Genomic DNA, 16,059 nt, shown 5'->3' with positions numbered 1-16,059 from the left:
AAAGAAAAAGAAAAAAAAAAAAAAAAAAAAAAAAAAAAAAAAAAAAAAAAAAAAAAAAAAAAAAAAAAAAAAAAAAAAAAAAAAAAAAAATCAATACAACTAATATTAAACTATAAAATTAAAACAATAAAATAACTATAAAAGCCACAAAAGATGAGTTGATTGATTATAACAGAGATTATGAAAAGCTAATATTAAAATATAAAATAAGAGTGCATAAAATAGGAATGAGGAACATGGACCCTGAAGTCCCTAGATTTATATCTTGGCTCAACCATTTACAAATGACGCGACTTCAGAAAAACTGCTTAGTTTCTATATACCCCTGTACCAAAGACAGCACCTATCTCAAAGCGACTTTGCAAGGATTGAGTTAATATTTTTAAAGAGCTTAGAGCAATACATGGTAAATAAGTGCTATATAAGCATTCGTTAAATAAAAAGAAATTCAATGAACATTCAGGTTGATGGGAGTAATATAAAGGCCTACACCAACATATAAATGGGCAAAGAGCATAAACGATCACACAGTAGATTATTTTCAACCTTAATACTAATTGATGGAATGTATCTTAAACCAATAACAAGTTACCATTATGATGGTAATACCACTGTAGACAAGATTGAATGGATATGTTCATAAGGCCCTTATTCTTTATGTTAGGCACACTTGTGGGTACCAGTAGTAGATAAACGAAGACCTCATCCTTCCCTTGAAAACTCCACAGTCTAGGTGAGAGACAAATATGTAGACAATTATGAAACAATGTGATGAATTGTATACCTTATACATGCACATGTATAAGCGGTTATTGGAACAGAGAAGCGGAAGTTATTAACTTGGTTTAGAGGAAGAGAGGAAAGTAGGAGGAAAGTATCTGGGAAAGGTAATTGCAGGCCAGACTGTAACAGATGCTTACATAGCATTGCTAGGAAACATGGCACAAAGTAGGAAAGGATCCTAACTGCTCTTCATTTTATAACATTAAGAAGTTAAACCTAATATTTGTAATGTCCAAGCCTCGATCTGAGAGAAAAAAAGATACTCTTAAATGTTTAGAGGATAGCTCTTGATGCTCTTAAATGCTTAGAGGATAGCATCTCCTTTCATTTTGGAAGCAACTTGGCAATGGTACTGTGGATTCATAAAGGGCTTCCCTAACTTTATATTTCTGAGAGTTTATTCTAAGGCAATAAGTAAGGTTATTTAAAATAACAAAAAATATAATAAGAAAGTAACCAAAAAAAAAAGCTTAATGAAACTGGCACATCAACTTGATGGAAAATTTTGTAGAAGATTTTAAAAAGATGAAAATTTGAGGATCCCTGTAAAAATGTGCAAACATGTTTATGACATATGTGAAATGAAAAAATTTAAAATGGTATCTATGGTATGATTACTGCTAAGTATATGGGAAAGACTTAAGGGAAAAATTTAAGTAATTGATTAGACTTGCTTACATTGCTAGAATTCTGAGTATTTAAGTATTTTTTAGGATCTTATTTTTGATAATTAAATTTATTACAAGATAAAACAAAGAAAATTTTGTCATATAAATCCAAAAGATAAATACTAAATTAAGGACAATAGTGTGATAACACATCAGATAAAAAGGCCCAAAGAGCTTAATCAACTGTAAATTCAAAAGAAACAACAACTCGACATCACTTCCTGAGAAAGTAAATTTTACATTAAGGAGCAAAAGCACAAGAAGAAGATTTAAGAACTGTCTTGGAGAAGACAGAATGAACTATATGTAAATCCAGGAGTCTTAATTAGTGGACATTACATAAAGGCAGATCTAGGTTTATAGAGTTAAGATCATTAATAGTATACTTTAGTACTATTTAAAACAAAATGGACTGAGCATGGTGGCTTACAACTATAATCCCAGCACTTTGGGAGGTCAAGGCGGGCGGACCACATGAGGCCAGGAGTTTGAGACCAGCTTGGCCAACATGACAAAACCTTGTCTCTACTAAAAAATACAAAAATTAGCCTGGCTTGGTGGTGCATGTCTGTAATCCCAGCTCCTCGGAAGGCTGAGGCACAAGAATGGCTTGAACCCAGGAGGCAGAGGTTGCATTGAGCTGAGATGACACCACTGTACTCCACCCTGAGTCTCACTCTGTCCCCCACACTCCCCAGAAATTTAAAAAAAAAGAGTCTGTTATGAAAAATAATAAATTCCTTGGAGTTGGACTGGTTTAGCCGAGTGCTGTCTGCAACCTGTAGGAGATATTGCAGAGGCAGTGAGAGTTTGTAATAAATGTCATTTAACATATATCCAGGTCCTGAACTCAATAAAGCAAAGTAATGTCCTCTGAAGAAACTCACAACTGGCATGCTCTTCCAAACCTGCAGAACCTACTTGTTACTTTGCTTTTGGATTGAGATTAGGATTAGTTATGACAAAGGACTGGATAAAGTGCAAGAATGACAGCTGAAATGAAGAAAATTGATATTTAAAGATGAAAGAGATGACTTGAAGAAGGTGCTCCTATCAAATCCTGTTGTAATCAAAAGTTTGATAAGTAACAGAAACCTTGTGTTATGGTAAATATTCCAATCACTGATATTTTGAAATGAAGGATAGTTTCATTAAAATTTAATTCCAGTAAAAATTAAATCCATTTAAATCCTCAGAAAGAATGCTGAAAAAACATTGCAGAACCTTAGAGAAATGGCTGTGGCCACACATAATTTCTGGTCTATGAGAATGAAAGATGTACTTAAAATATATTTTAAAGTGAATTCCTTTTATTCGGGGAGAACTAATTTCTGAACGAAGAATTTTCTGTGATTAACTATGAAAGACCTGTCCACCCAAAGTTTCCAATATGATAGTATATTTATTGCTTTCTGCTTCACCAATTTTCATAGGACAGCATTATTTTCTTTGGGTTAATAGCCTAAACAAAGTCAGAGGTTCAGATTACATTATAATAATTTAAGATTTTTTTTGTTTTAGTTGAATGATTTATGACAAACTACAAGGGCAGACTTCAGTCAGAGGGTTGTTCTGAATCTCTTTTGGTGTCTTCTCTCGACCCTTGAAGTGTTGCACAGTGTAATCACTGAAGAATGACTAATCTTTCAGAAGTTCCTTCTTGTTATAACTCACTGTAATCTACTAGATCTTGAAGTTTTTGTTTTAATGTGGAAATGTAAAGATAACTTTTGACATCTATTTTTAAAGTTCTTACGAACTATAAATACTACGTGTAGTTCTTTAATATGGGTAATGGTGTGCTGTAGTAAACTAGTTTGATTAAAGACGATAGATTGAAACTATTTTATCTTGTGGAAAATTGATTTTGGGGCTCCAAAAGAGATGACCTATGTAGCATACGTTTTATTTCAAGACAATTTGGCTATATCCTTTCTTGTCTGATGAGATTTTACATTGTTTTGTTTGGTGTTTGTTGTTATTGTACCACCAGAAATTTTGTTGAGCTTGAAACTTTGATTCGGTTTAAATTTTATGGTCTTATTTTGAAAGAAAATATGTATGTATGTATGACATATATATATGATATATATACATGCATATATCTCATAGGTAGATATTACTTGTCATCTCAAAATTAGTTCAGAAATTATTCTACTTTGTAATATTTTCTTTTGTCAAATCTCAGAAGAAAGTATTTACATTTAAATCTATTTTTAATCCAGTAGGCCAAGTGACATTTATTGCAAATAGAGCAAATATAAATAAATTAAAATGAACAGAGTTAATTAGGTTCAAGCATATAACATACTGGTATCCATAAACATTTGAAAGTTCCCACTGCTGAATAAACACACAGCCAAATAAAACCAAGTTATGGTTTTACAACTTCCTGTGTTCATCATATTAAGCTTTAAAGCTTACATATGAAAAAACACTTTCAATAGATTAAATATGAGCATAATGGTATATTTATATTAGATTTCTATAATTCCCCCCTCTCAAATAATTAAAACTCAGAACAAATACTTTATAATCAGCAAAGCATAAGGCAGGGGAAGTAGAGCTTAACAATTATCAGAAAATATTCCTTTCTTTAAAGACTTATAAGCAGGTGTCCCTAGCAGGCAAAAACATACACAAACACACACCCACACATGCCCTCCATCTACAACTGCTGCCCTACCTTATAGACTAATTCTGTTCTTGGCAGATGGCCATCTGTTTCTGGCCTTGGGCCTTGACGTTGACCTTAATAAAGGAAACAGATGACTATAGGAAACTGGTCCAAGAAGATGCAGGACTACATTTTCAAAATAGTCCAAAATACTAGGAAAAGAAAGACATTCAAAGGAGAGTTGGTACAAATCCTACTGAAACTATTCCAAAAGATAAAGAAAGAGGGAATCCTCCCTAATTCATTCTATAAAGCCAGTATTACCTTAATTCCAAAACCGGGAAAGGACATAACCAAAAAAGAAAACTAGAGACCAATATCCCTGATGAACATGGATGCAAAAATCCTCAACAAAATACCAAGTAACTGACTCCAGCAGCATTTCAAAAAGATAATACATCATGATCAAGTGTGTTTCACACCAGGGATGCAGGGATGGTTTAAAATATGGAGGTCAACAAATGTGATGCCCCACATAAACAGAATTAAAACAAAAATTATATGATCATCTTGAAAGATGCATAAAAAGCATTTGACAAAATCCAACATCCCTTTATGATTAAAACCCTCAGCAAAATTGGCATAGAACAAATATACCTCAAGGTAATAAAGGCCATCTATGACAAACCCACAGTCAACATTATACTAAATGGGGGAAAAGTTGAAAGCATTCACCCTGAGAACTGGAACAAGACAAGGATGCCCACTTTCACTACTTCCATTCAACATAATACTGGAAGTCCTAGCCAGAGGAATCAGACAAGAGAAAGAAATAAAAGACATCTAAATCAGTAAAGAGGAAGTCAAATTGTCGCAGTTCACTGAGGATATGATCGTGTACTTAGAAACCTCTAAAAACTCATCAAGAAAAAGCTCCCAGATTTGATATATGAATTCAGTAAAGTTTCAGGATACAAAATAAATGATCACAAATCAGTAGCACTGCTATACACCAACAGCGACCAAGCTGAGAATCAAATCAAGAACGCAACCTCTCTTACAACAGCTGCAAAAAATTAAAATACTTAGGAATATACCTAACCAAGGAGGTGAAAGATCTCTACAAGGAAAGCTACAAAACACTGCTGAAAGAAATCACAGGTGACACAAACAAATGGAAACACATCCCATGCTTACGGATGGGTAGAATCAACATTGTGAAAATGACCATACTGCCAAAAGTAATCTATAAATTCAATGAAATTCTCATCAAAATACTATCATCATTTTTCACAGAACTAGAAAAAGCAACCCTAAGGTTCATATGGAATTAAAAAAAAAGAGCCCACATATCCAAAGCAAGACTAAGAAAAAAAAGGACAAATCTGGAGGCATCACATTACACAACTTCAAACGATTAATGTACTATAAGCCATAGTCACCAAAATAGTGTGCTACTGGTATAAAGATGGGCATGTGGACCAATGGAACAGAATAGAGAACCAAGAAATAAAGCCAAATATGTATAGCCAACTGATCTTTGACAAAGCAAACAAAAACACAAAGTGGGGAAAGGACACCCTATTCAACAAATGGTGCTGGGATAATTGGCAAGTCACATGTAGAAAAATGAAAATGGATCCTCATCTCTCACCGTATACAAAACCAACTCAAGATGGATCAAAGACTTAAACCTAAGACCTGAAAACATAAAATTCTAGCAAATAACATTGGAAAAACTTTCAGACATTGGCTTAGGCAAAGAGTTCATGACCAAGAACCCAAAAGCAAATGCAACAAAAACAAAGATAAATAAGTGAGGCTTAATTAAACTTAAAAGCTTCTGCTCAGCAAAAGAAATAATCAGCAGAGTAAACAGACAACCCGCAGAGTGGGAGAAAATTTTCACAAACTATGCATCTGAAAAAGGACTAATATCCAGAATCTACAAGGAATTTAAACAAATCAGCAAGAGAAATAATAATAATTTCATCAAAAAGTGGGCTAAGGACATGAATACACAATTCTCAAAAGATGTACAAATGGCCAACAAACATTTGAAAAAATTCTCAACATCACTAATGATCAGGGAAATGCAAATCAAAACCAAAATGTGATACCACCTTCTTCCTGCAAGAATGGCCATAATTTAAAAATTAAAAAAAATATACATATCAGTATGATGTGGTGAAAAGGGAGCACTTTTACACTGCTGGTGGAAATGTAAACTAGTACAACCCCTATGGAAAACAGTATGGACACTCCTTAAGGAACTAAAAGTAGAACTATCATTCTATTCAACAATTCCACTACTGGGTATCTACCCAGAGGAAAAGAAGTCATTACATGAAAAAGACACTTGCACAGTCACGTTTATAGCAGCACAATTCGAAACTGCAAAAATATGGAACCACCCTAAATGCCCATCAGCCAATGGTGGATCACGAGGTCAGGAGTTTGAGACCAGCCCAGCCAAGATGGTGAAACTCTGTTTCTACTAAAAATACAAAAATTAGCCGGGCGCAGTGGTGGGCACCTGTAATCCCAGCTACTCGGGAGGCTGAGGCAGGAGAATCGCTTGAACCTGGGAGGGGGATGTTGCAGTGAGCTGAGATCGTGGCACTGCACTCCAGCCTGGGCAACAGAGCAAGACTCCAGGAGGGAAGGAAGGAAGGAAGGAAGGAAGGAAGGAAGGAAGGAAGGAAGGAAGGAAGGAGAGAGAGAGAGAGAGAGAGAGAGAGAGAGAGAGAGAGAAGAAGGAAAGAAAGAAAGAAAGAGAGAGAGAAGAAAGAAAGAAAGAAAGAAAGAAAGAAAGAAAGAAAGAAAGAAAGAAAGAAAGAAAGAAAGAAAGAAAGAAAGAAAGGAAAGAAAGAAAGAAAGAAAGAAAGAAAGAAAGAAAGGAAGGGCGGGAGGGAGGAAGGAGGGAAGGAAGCNTACACACTGGGTAGAGTGCACACTGCTCAGGTGATGTGTGCACCAAAATCTCAGAAATCACCACTAATGAACTTCTCTGTGTAACTAAATACCACCTGTCCTCCTAAAACTATTGCCATAATAATTAATAAAGAAATATGTAGAAGGAAAAAAGTTGTGAAAATGAAAACAAGCCATTGAAATTTAAAACTCTAAAAAGAGAATATACTCTGGATTGGTCTTAGTAAAACAGAGAACTGGCAATTTGAAAGACGGTATCGAAGAGTTTGCTCAGAGTGACAAAAAGATAAGACACATGGAAAAATCAGTTGAGACAGAGAGAATAGGTATTGCTGCTCTATTATATGTCTATCAGAAGTGCCATAAGAAGGGAATTGAAGAAAAATAATACTTGAAAAAATAATAACTGAACTGAAGAAATATATGATTTTTATAACATAAGTGCATTATAAGTATTAAACAGAATAAATAAATTCAAACCAAGATACATCATGATGAAACTGCGGAGCATCAAAGAAAAAATAAAAGTATTGGCAATGAGAAAGAGAAAACACAAATTAAATAGGGTGGAAACACTTTGAAACTGGCAACAAACTTTTCCTCAGCAACACAAGAATGTTAGAACATAATGGGGCAATATCTTTAAGGTGCCAAAGGAACATATCTGCCAAATTAAAATAATAGGTGGCTAAACCATTGTACAAAAGTGGGGGTAAAACTAAAAGAAGAAAGTCAGAAAAACTCAGAAAAAGAGGATTTGCTCCCTCTAAACCTTTACTAAATTATAAAAGTATTAAGAACACTAAATCAAGAGTGGAAGCCTGTAATCCAGGAAACAATTGTAAGCTCAGAAAATGATTAATAAAAGAGTCATTAAATATAGTTGACTTTAACAATAATAATTTTTGCATTAAAATAAAAATAAAATGCTAGATAACATTAAGATTGCAAGTAGAGTAGCTGAATAGGTAAATTGCAATAATTTGAGAGAAAAATAGAAGTAGACTGTTAGAAACATTTACATATATATTTTAAAAATTTAAGAGTAGTCAACGAAAGAGTAGAAATACAATACACAGCTTCTAAATCAGCAGAAGAAGGAAGTGGGAGATGTGAAAACTTTTTTTTAAAAAAGACACTAGGTTGGGCATGGTGGCTCATGCCAGTAAACCCAGCACACTGGGAGGCTGAGGCAGGCGGATCACTTGAGACCAGGAGTCTGAGACCAGCCTGACCAACATGGCAAAATCTTGTCTCTCCCCCTCCCAAAAAAAAAAAAATACAAAAATTAGCCAGGCATGGTGGCACATGCCTGTAATCCCAGCTACTTGAGACACAGAAAAGAAAATTGCATGAACCTAGGAGGTGGAGGTTGCAGTTAGCTGAGACTAAAGCAAAAACTAAGAAAGCGATAAGCAAATTTGACAAAGTTCACAATTATTGTGGGTGATTTAACAGAGCTTTCAAAAATTCACGAATCAGATACAAAATTAAGAAAGATATAAAAGATCTTAACAATGAAACAACAATCTTATTTAATGAATATATATAGAACCCTGCACCTTCTAATCAAAGTATACACCTTTTTATTTTTCAAGTCCACTCTGAACATTTGCAAAAACTGACCTTGTACTAGGCCAGAGGAGCTTCAGTAATTTCCAAAAAATCAGTACAATATTGATAAAATTCTCTCATTATAAGAGAATATTAGAATTCAAAAGTTAAAAAGTCAAAACATATACAGATGAAAATATGTAGGAAAAGTTTGAAAAAAATGAGATAAGAGTTGCCAATCATATATGTGAACATGCCACAGAGCTACAATAATCGTAAGAGTGTGTTTTACACTCAAGAATAGATAGCTCAGAACTAGGCCATAGAATATGTAAAATTATATGTACGTGTGTGTGTGTGTGTGTGCGCATAGATATGTGTGTGGCATAATGATTAAGTAGAAAATAAAAAGATTTATTAAATTGCATTAAAACAATTATATCATACCTTGGAAAAAATCCTTAACATCCTTGTATTATACATAAAAATCAATTCCAGATAGGCTAAACAGTTGAATATAAAAGTCAAGACAGAAAATAAGTAGACAATAATAGAAATAAATATTGTATCTCTGGGTGAGAGAGTATTTTTTAAGCCTAGAAGTAAAGAAAATATTCAGTAAGCAAAAAATAAATTTGTTTACATAAAAGTTTTCTTTAAAAATCTCTGTATATTAAAATGCATACAATTTTAAAAACAAAAACAATTGCAACATAATTTAAATAAAGACAATATCTATAACTATAAATATCACATACAAATTAATGAGAAAAACACTATGAACTTTAGATAAATGAGCATTGGAAAAAAATGAATTATTCACAGAAGAAAATATACAATATAAAATTTGAATTTTTTATTTAAACAATAAGATTTTATTTTCTCTATTGAAATTAGTAAATACTTTAAGGGTCTGTGAATCTCTGTTGAGATGGTCTAAATACCAACACTTGAAAAGAGTTTTTTATATACATATTTGCCATTTGTATGTCTTCTTTTGAGAAATACTTATTCAGGTCTTTTGCCCATTTTAAATGGGACTTTTTGTTTTTTGGCTTTGAGTTGTTTGAGTTTATTATATTCTGGTTATGAATCTCTTGTCAGATGGGTAGTTTGCATGTATTTAATCCCATTCTTTAGTTTGTCTCTCCACTTTGTTAATTGCTGTCTTTGCTATATAGATGTTTTTTGGTTTGCCATCCCATTTGTCCATTTCTGCTTTTGTTGCCTATGCTTTTGAGGCCTTACCTGAAAGATCCTTGCCCAGACTAGTGTCCTGTAGTGTTTTCCCAATGTTTTCCTTTAGTAGTTTCATAGTCTCAGTTCTTACATGCAAGTTTTTAATCCATTTTGTGTTGATTGTTGTATATGGTGAACGATAGGGATTTAGTTTCATTCATCTGTATATGGAGATACAGATTTTTCAGCATCATTTATTAAAGAGACCATCCTTTCCTATTAGTGCCTTTGTAGGCTCTCTATTCAGCTTCATTTGTCTACGTGACTGTTTTTAAGCCAGTACCATGCTGTTTTGGTTACTATAGTCTCATAATATTTTTTTAAGTCAGGAAGTGTGATGCCGCCAGGTTTGTTCTTTTTGCTCAGAATTGCTTTAGCTACTTGGGGTCCTTTGTTGTTTCATATGAGTTTTAGGATTGTTTTTCTATTTCTGTAAATAATTTCATAACACTTTATAGGAATTGCATTGAATCTGTAAATCACTTTGTATAGCATAGACATTTTAACAATTTAACAATATTAATTCTTCTGATCTTTTTGTGTGTGTGTGTCCTCTTCAATTTCTTTTATCAATGCTTTAAAGTTTTCTTTGTAGAGATCTTTCACTTCTATAGTTAAATTTATTTCTAGATATTTTATTTTATTTTGGTAGCTGTTGCAGATGAGATTGCTTTTTTATTTCTTTTCAGATTGATTACTGTTAGCATATAGAAATGCTACTGATTTTGTATGTTGATTCTGCATCCTGCTTCTTTTTTGAATTTGTTTATCTGTTCTAAGAGCTTTTTGGTGTAATTATGACGTTTTTCTAAATATAAGATTATGTTAACTGTAAACAAGGCAAATTTGACTTCTCCATTTCCAATTCGGATCTTCTCTGTTTCTTTCTCTTGTCTAGTTGCTCTGGTGAGGACTTCCAGTAGTATGCTGAATAGAAGTGGTGAAAGTGGGCATCCTTGTCATGTTCCAGATCTCAGTGCAAAGGCTTTCAATTTTTCCCCATTTAGTATGTTATTAGCTGTGGGTTTGTCACATATGGCTTTTATTGTATTGAGGTATGTTTCTTCTATACCCAATTTAGTAAGAGTTTTTTATCATGAAAAGATGCTGAGTTTTATTGAATGCATTTTTAGCATCTATTGAAATGATCATGTGTTTTTGTCCCTGATTCTGTTGATGTGATGTATCATATTTATTGATTTGTGTATGTTGAACCATGCTTGCATCCCTGGGATGAATCTCACTTGATCATGGTGAATGATATTTTTAATGTATTGTTGATTTCTGTTTGCTAGTGTTTTCTGAGGATTTTTGATGAGTATTTGTTGATCTATGCTTATTGACTCTTTGGCCTACAGTTTTCTCTCTTTTTTGTTATGTTCTTATTTCGTTTTGGCCTATAGTTTTCTTTTTTTTAATGCCCTTGTCTGAGTTCAGTATCAGGGTAATGCTGGCCTGAGAGAATGAGTTGGAAAGCATTCCCTTATCTTCAATTTTTTTGAAATAGATTGAGGAGAATTGGTTCAGTTCTACTTTAAATGTCTGGCAGGATTTAACAGTGAATCCATCAGGTCCTGGGATTCCTTTGATGAGGGACTTTTATTACTGCTTTATTCTTTTACTCATTTTTGCCTTATTCAACTTTTCTGTTTCTTCGTGTTCAATCTTGATAGGTTGTATGTTTCCAGAAATTTATCCACATCTCACAAGTTGTCAGATGTGTTGGCATATAGTCTCTAATGATCTATTGTATTTCTGTTGTATCAGTTGTAACATTTTCTTTTTAATTTCATTTTATATTTTTCATTTTCTCTCTTTTTTCTTACTTGGTCTAGCTAAAGGTTTGTCAATTTTGTTTATCTTTTCAAATAACAAATTTTTTATTTCTTCGATCTTTTGTATTTGTTTTTAATCTCAATTTTATTTATTTCTGCTCTGACCTTTGTTTTTACTTGTTTCTTTCTACTAATTCTGGGTTTTGTTTGTTATTGCTTTTCTAGTTCCTTGGGTTGCATGGTTAGGTTGTTTATTTGAAGTCTTTCTACTTTTTTGATGTAGATGTTTATTGCTATAAACTGCCCCCTTAGTACTTCTGTTGTTGTACCCCACAGGTTCTGATATGTTGTGTTTCCATTTTCATTTATTTCAAATCATTTTAAATTTCTTCTTTGACCCATTGGTCATTTAGGTGCATGTTGTTTAATTTTCATATATTTGTATAGTTTCTGGAGTTCCTCTTGGTATTAATTAAGATACTTGATATAATTTTGACATTTTTGAATGTGTGGGGACTAATTTTATGGCCTAACATATGGCCAATTCTGGAGAATGTTCCATGTGCTGATGAGAAGAATGCATATTTTGCAGCAGTTGGATGAATATGTAAATGTCTATTTGGTTCATTTGGTCCAGATAATAGTTTAACTTCTATGTTTCTTTCTTGATTTCCTGCCTGGATGATCTTTTCATTGCCAAAAGTAGGGGTGTAGAAGTCTGCTAATATTACTGCAGTGCAGTCTTTCTCTTCCTTTAGAGCTAGTAATATTTGCTTTACATACTCAGGTGCTCTGGTGTTGAGTGCACATATATTTACTATTATATCCTCTTGCTGAATTGACACCTTTATTATAATATACTGTCTTCTTTGTCTCTTTTTCTGGTTTTTGACCTACAGCCTATTTCATCTTGTATAGGTATAGCTACTTACACTCTTTTGGTTTCTATTTGCATGAAACATCTTTTTGCATTCCTTCACTTTCAGTTTATGTTTGTGTTTACAGGTGAAGTGAGTTTTTGTAGGTGGCATATAGTTGGTTTTGATTTTTACTTCATTCAGCCTTTCTATGTCTTTCAATTGGAAAATTTAGTCCATTTCCATTCAATGTTATTATTGATAGGTAATAACAACATATAACTACTGCTATTTTGTTGCTTGTTTTCTGGCTGTTTTGTAACTCCTGTGTTCCTTTATTCTTTTCTTACTGTTTTCCTTTGTGATTAAGTGATTTTCTTTGGTAGTATGTTATAATTTGTTACTTTTTATTTTTAATGTATCTATTATATGCTTTGGTTTAGTGATTACTATGAGGCTTAGCAAAAACATCCTATAGTTCAGGTGTGTCCAATCTTTTGGTTTCCCTGGGCCACACTGGAAGAGGAAGAATTGTCTTGTGCCACCCATAAAATACACTAACACTAATGATAGCTGATGGGATAAAAAAAATCACACAAAAAAATCTCATAATGTTTTAAGAAAGTTTACACATTTGTGTTGGGCCACATTAAAACTGTCCTGGGTCACTGGGCCATGAATTGGATAAGCTTGCTATAGTTCTAACAAGTTATTTAAAACTGATACCAATTTAACTTTTGTCACAAAAAAGGAAAAAAAAAAGACCACCACCAAAAAGTCAGTATAAATTAATTATCTTCTCTTTCCACATTTAAAATTTTGATATCACAATTTACACTTTTATGTTGTCTCTTTAAAAGTTTTGTACTTATTATTTTTAATAGTTTTCCTTTTAGTCTTGTTGTAAAGATATAAGTGGTTTATATACCATGATTACAATATTAGTGTAACAATCATGTTAGCATTCTTTTCTTTTGGTTTGAAGAACTGCCTTTAGCATTTTTTGTAGAACAGATCTGGTAGCAATTAATTCCCTCACCTTTCATTTGTCTGGGAAAGTCTTTATTGTTCCTTAGTTTTTGACGGACAGCTTTGCTTGGTATAGCATTTTATTTTTATTAATAGTTTTATTTTCCTTCAGCATTCTGAATATATTGTCTCACTCCCTTCTGGACTGTAAGGTTACTGCTACGAAGTCTGCTGCCAGGGGTATAGGATCTCCCTTATATGTTAGTTGTTTCTTTTCTCTCTCTGCTTTCAGAATCTTCTCTTTGGCTTTGGCCTTTGAGAGTTTGATCATAATATGTCTTACGGTATTCTTATTTGGTTTAAATCTGATTGATGACTTTTGACCTCCCTGTATCTAGATATTTCTATCTTTTTCCAGGTTTGGAAAGTTTTCTGTGATTATTTCTTCTAATAAGCATTCTACTCTTTTGTCTTTCTCAGTTTCTTCTTTAACTCCAATAACTGAATTATTTGCTCTTTTGATGTTTTCTCATGGATCTCATAAGGCTTCCTTCTTTTTAATTCTTTTTTTGTCTTCTCTATTTTTAAACAGTCTGTCTTCAAGCTCACTGATTCTTTCTTCTGTTTGATCAATAATGCTGTTGATGCTATCTGTCGGATTTATCATTTTATTTACTATACTGTTCAGTTCCAGGATTTCTGCTTAATTTTAAAAAATTATTTCAATCTCCTAAATTTTTTTCGGCAAATTTATGAATTAATTTTTTTGTGTTTTATTGTTGTTCATTGAGCTTTCTTAAAACAGATGTTTTGAATTCTTTCTACAAGAGATCACACATCTTTATCACTTTAGGTTCATTCTCTAACACTTTATTTTGCCCATTTGGTAAGGGCAAATTTCCCTGAATCTTCTTGATGCTTATGAACATGCAACAGTGTCTGCACATTGAGAGATTAAGTATTTATTTAAGTCTTCACAGTCTGGCTTTGCTTATGCTTGTCCTTTGTCAGAGGGCCTTCCAGAGATTCTAAGCAGACTGACTGTTGTGTTCCCTGAGTCTGTGCCCACTGCAACTGCCTCAGCAATAGAGAATGCTCTAAGTCCAGGCTTGCTGCAAGTCTCATGAGGGCTTTGAGGTTTATATGGCAACACTGGGGAGGGATTTGAGTTCAGAAGACTGTCCCAGTGGCCCAGATGGATGTGCCTCCCAGCAGGTCTCTGCACATACAGGATAGGTCTCCCACTGCACTGAGAGGGGCTGGAGTTGAGACTGGACCCCCTCAGGATTTACTGGTAGGAACAAAGGTGGTAGGCCCATCTCACTGGCTCAGGAGGCTGTGCATCACCCTGCAGGACCCTGCAAAAGCCAAGTAGTTCCTCAACTGCAACAGGAGGGGCCAGAGCTGAGATGGGGTCTTCTTAGGATCTGCTGTGGAATTAAGGTTGGCATGTTTATCATGTTATCTCAGATGGGTATGCATCTCCCAGCATGTCCATACATGGACAGGCTAGTTCTCCAACTGTAGCAGAAGGAGCCTGGAACTGAGACTAGAATCTGAGCTTTGCTGTAAGAAAGAGGCTGGAGAAGCTGGGTGTGGTGCCTCACGCCTATAATCCCAACATTTTGGGAGGTCAAGGCAGGTGGATTACCTGAGCTCAGGAGTTTGACACCACCCTGGGAAACATGATGAAACCTCATCTCTACTAAATAAAAAAATTAGCCAGGCACACACCTGTAGTACCAGCTACTCAGGAGGCTGAGGCAAGAGAATGGCTTGAGCGTGGGTGACAGAGGTTGCAGTGAGCTGAGATTGTGCCACTATACTCCAGCCTGGGTAACAGAGTGAGACTCTGTCTCCAAAGAGAGAGAGAGAGGCTGGAGAGTTGGGTCTCATTGGATCAGAGTGGCACACACCTCCCAACAAGTCCCTGAACATATGGGATAGTTCTCTGACTGCAGTAGGAGGAGCTGGAGCTGAGACTAAGTTCCCTCAGGATCTGTGGGAGGGAGATTGGTGAGACCATCTGGGAGGCTCACATTCCTGGGCTGTGAGACGTGGGTGAATATCCCTCTGGGTCCTTGTGTGAGCGACTCTGAACTAGGACCTCAGCTGAAGGGGTCTGGAGCAGAGCCACAGGACAACTTTCAGGTTCACTGCTGTGACTGCTATCAGTGAGTAGATGAACCTTTCTGCCAAGCACTAGTGTGTAAAATTCCTATGGACCCCTTGGAAGATGGTTTTATTTGCAGGCTCAAGGCCAAATTGGGCTGCAGCCAAGCTCCTTGGAGGACTGGGCCATTTCCAGGCTTGAACCCAGGAGAAAGCTTGGCAGATTAGCCACCTGGGTGTTGGTTTTCATTCTCAAAGTGACTCTCCAAGATCTTGGACTCCACTGGGGTTTCACAAACTCTTACCTGAGTCCTTAGGCTCTTGCTGAGAGAATGTGGATAGGTGCGGAATTCTTGTTGTGGCGGAATGTTATTAGGTATCTTCCATTCTGCCATCTTGGTGACATCAATCTCCTTTAATTGTGGATAATTTCTATGCTTTGAAATACTCTCCTGTATGCCCCATGTATTGCCTTTTATTAACAAGTAATAAAATAAAATAAAAATAGGCTGGAGAGGGAATCACAGGCCAGTCAGAAATTTCAAGGATGA

Source organism: Rhinopithecus bieti, unplaced genomic scaffold (assembly GCF_001698545.2).
Source record: "Rhinopithecus bieti isolate Rb0 unplaced genomic scaffold, ASM169854v2 scaffold_66918, whole genome shotgun sequence".
NCBI lineage: Eukaryota > Metazoa > Chordata > Mammalia > Primates > Cercopithecidae > Rhinopithecus > Rhinopithecus bieti.
This window is presented reverse-complemented; position numbering follows the sequence as displayed.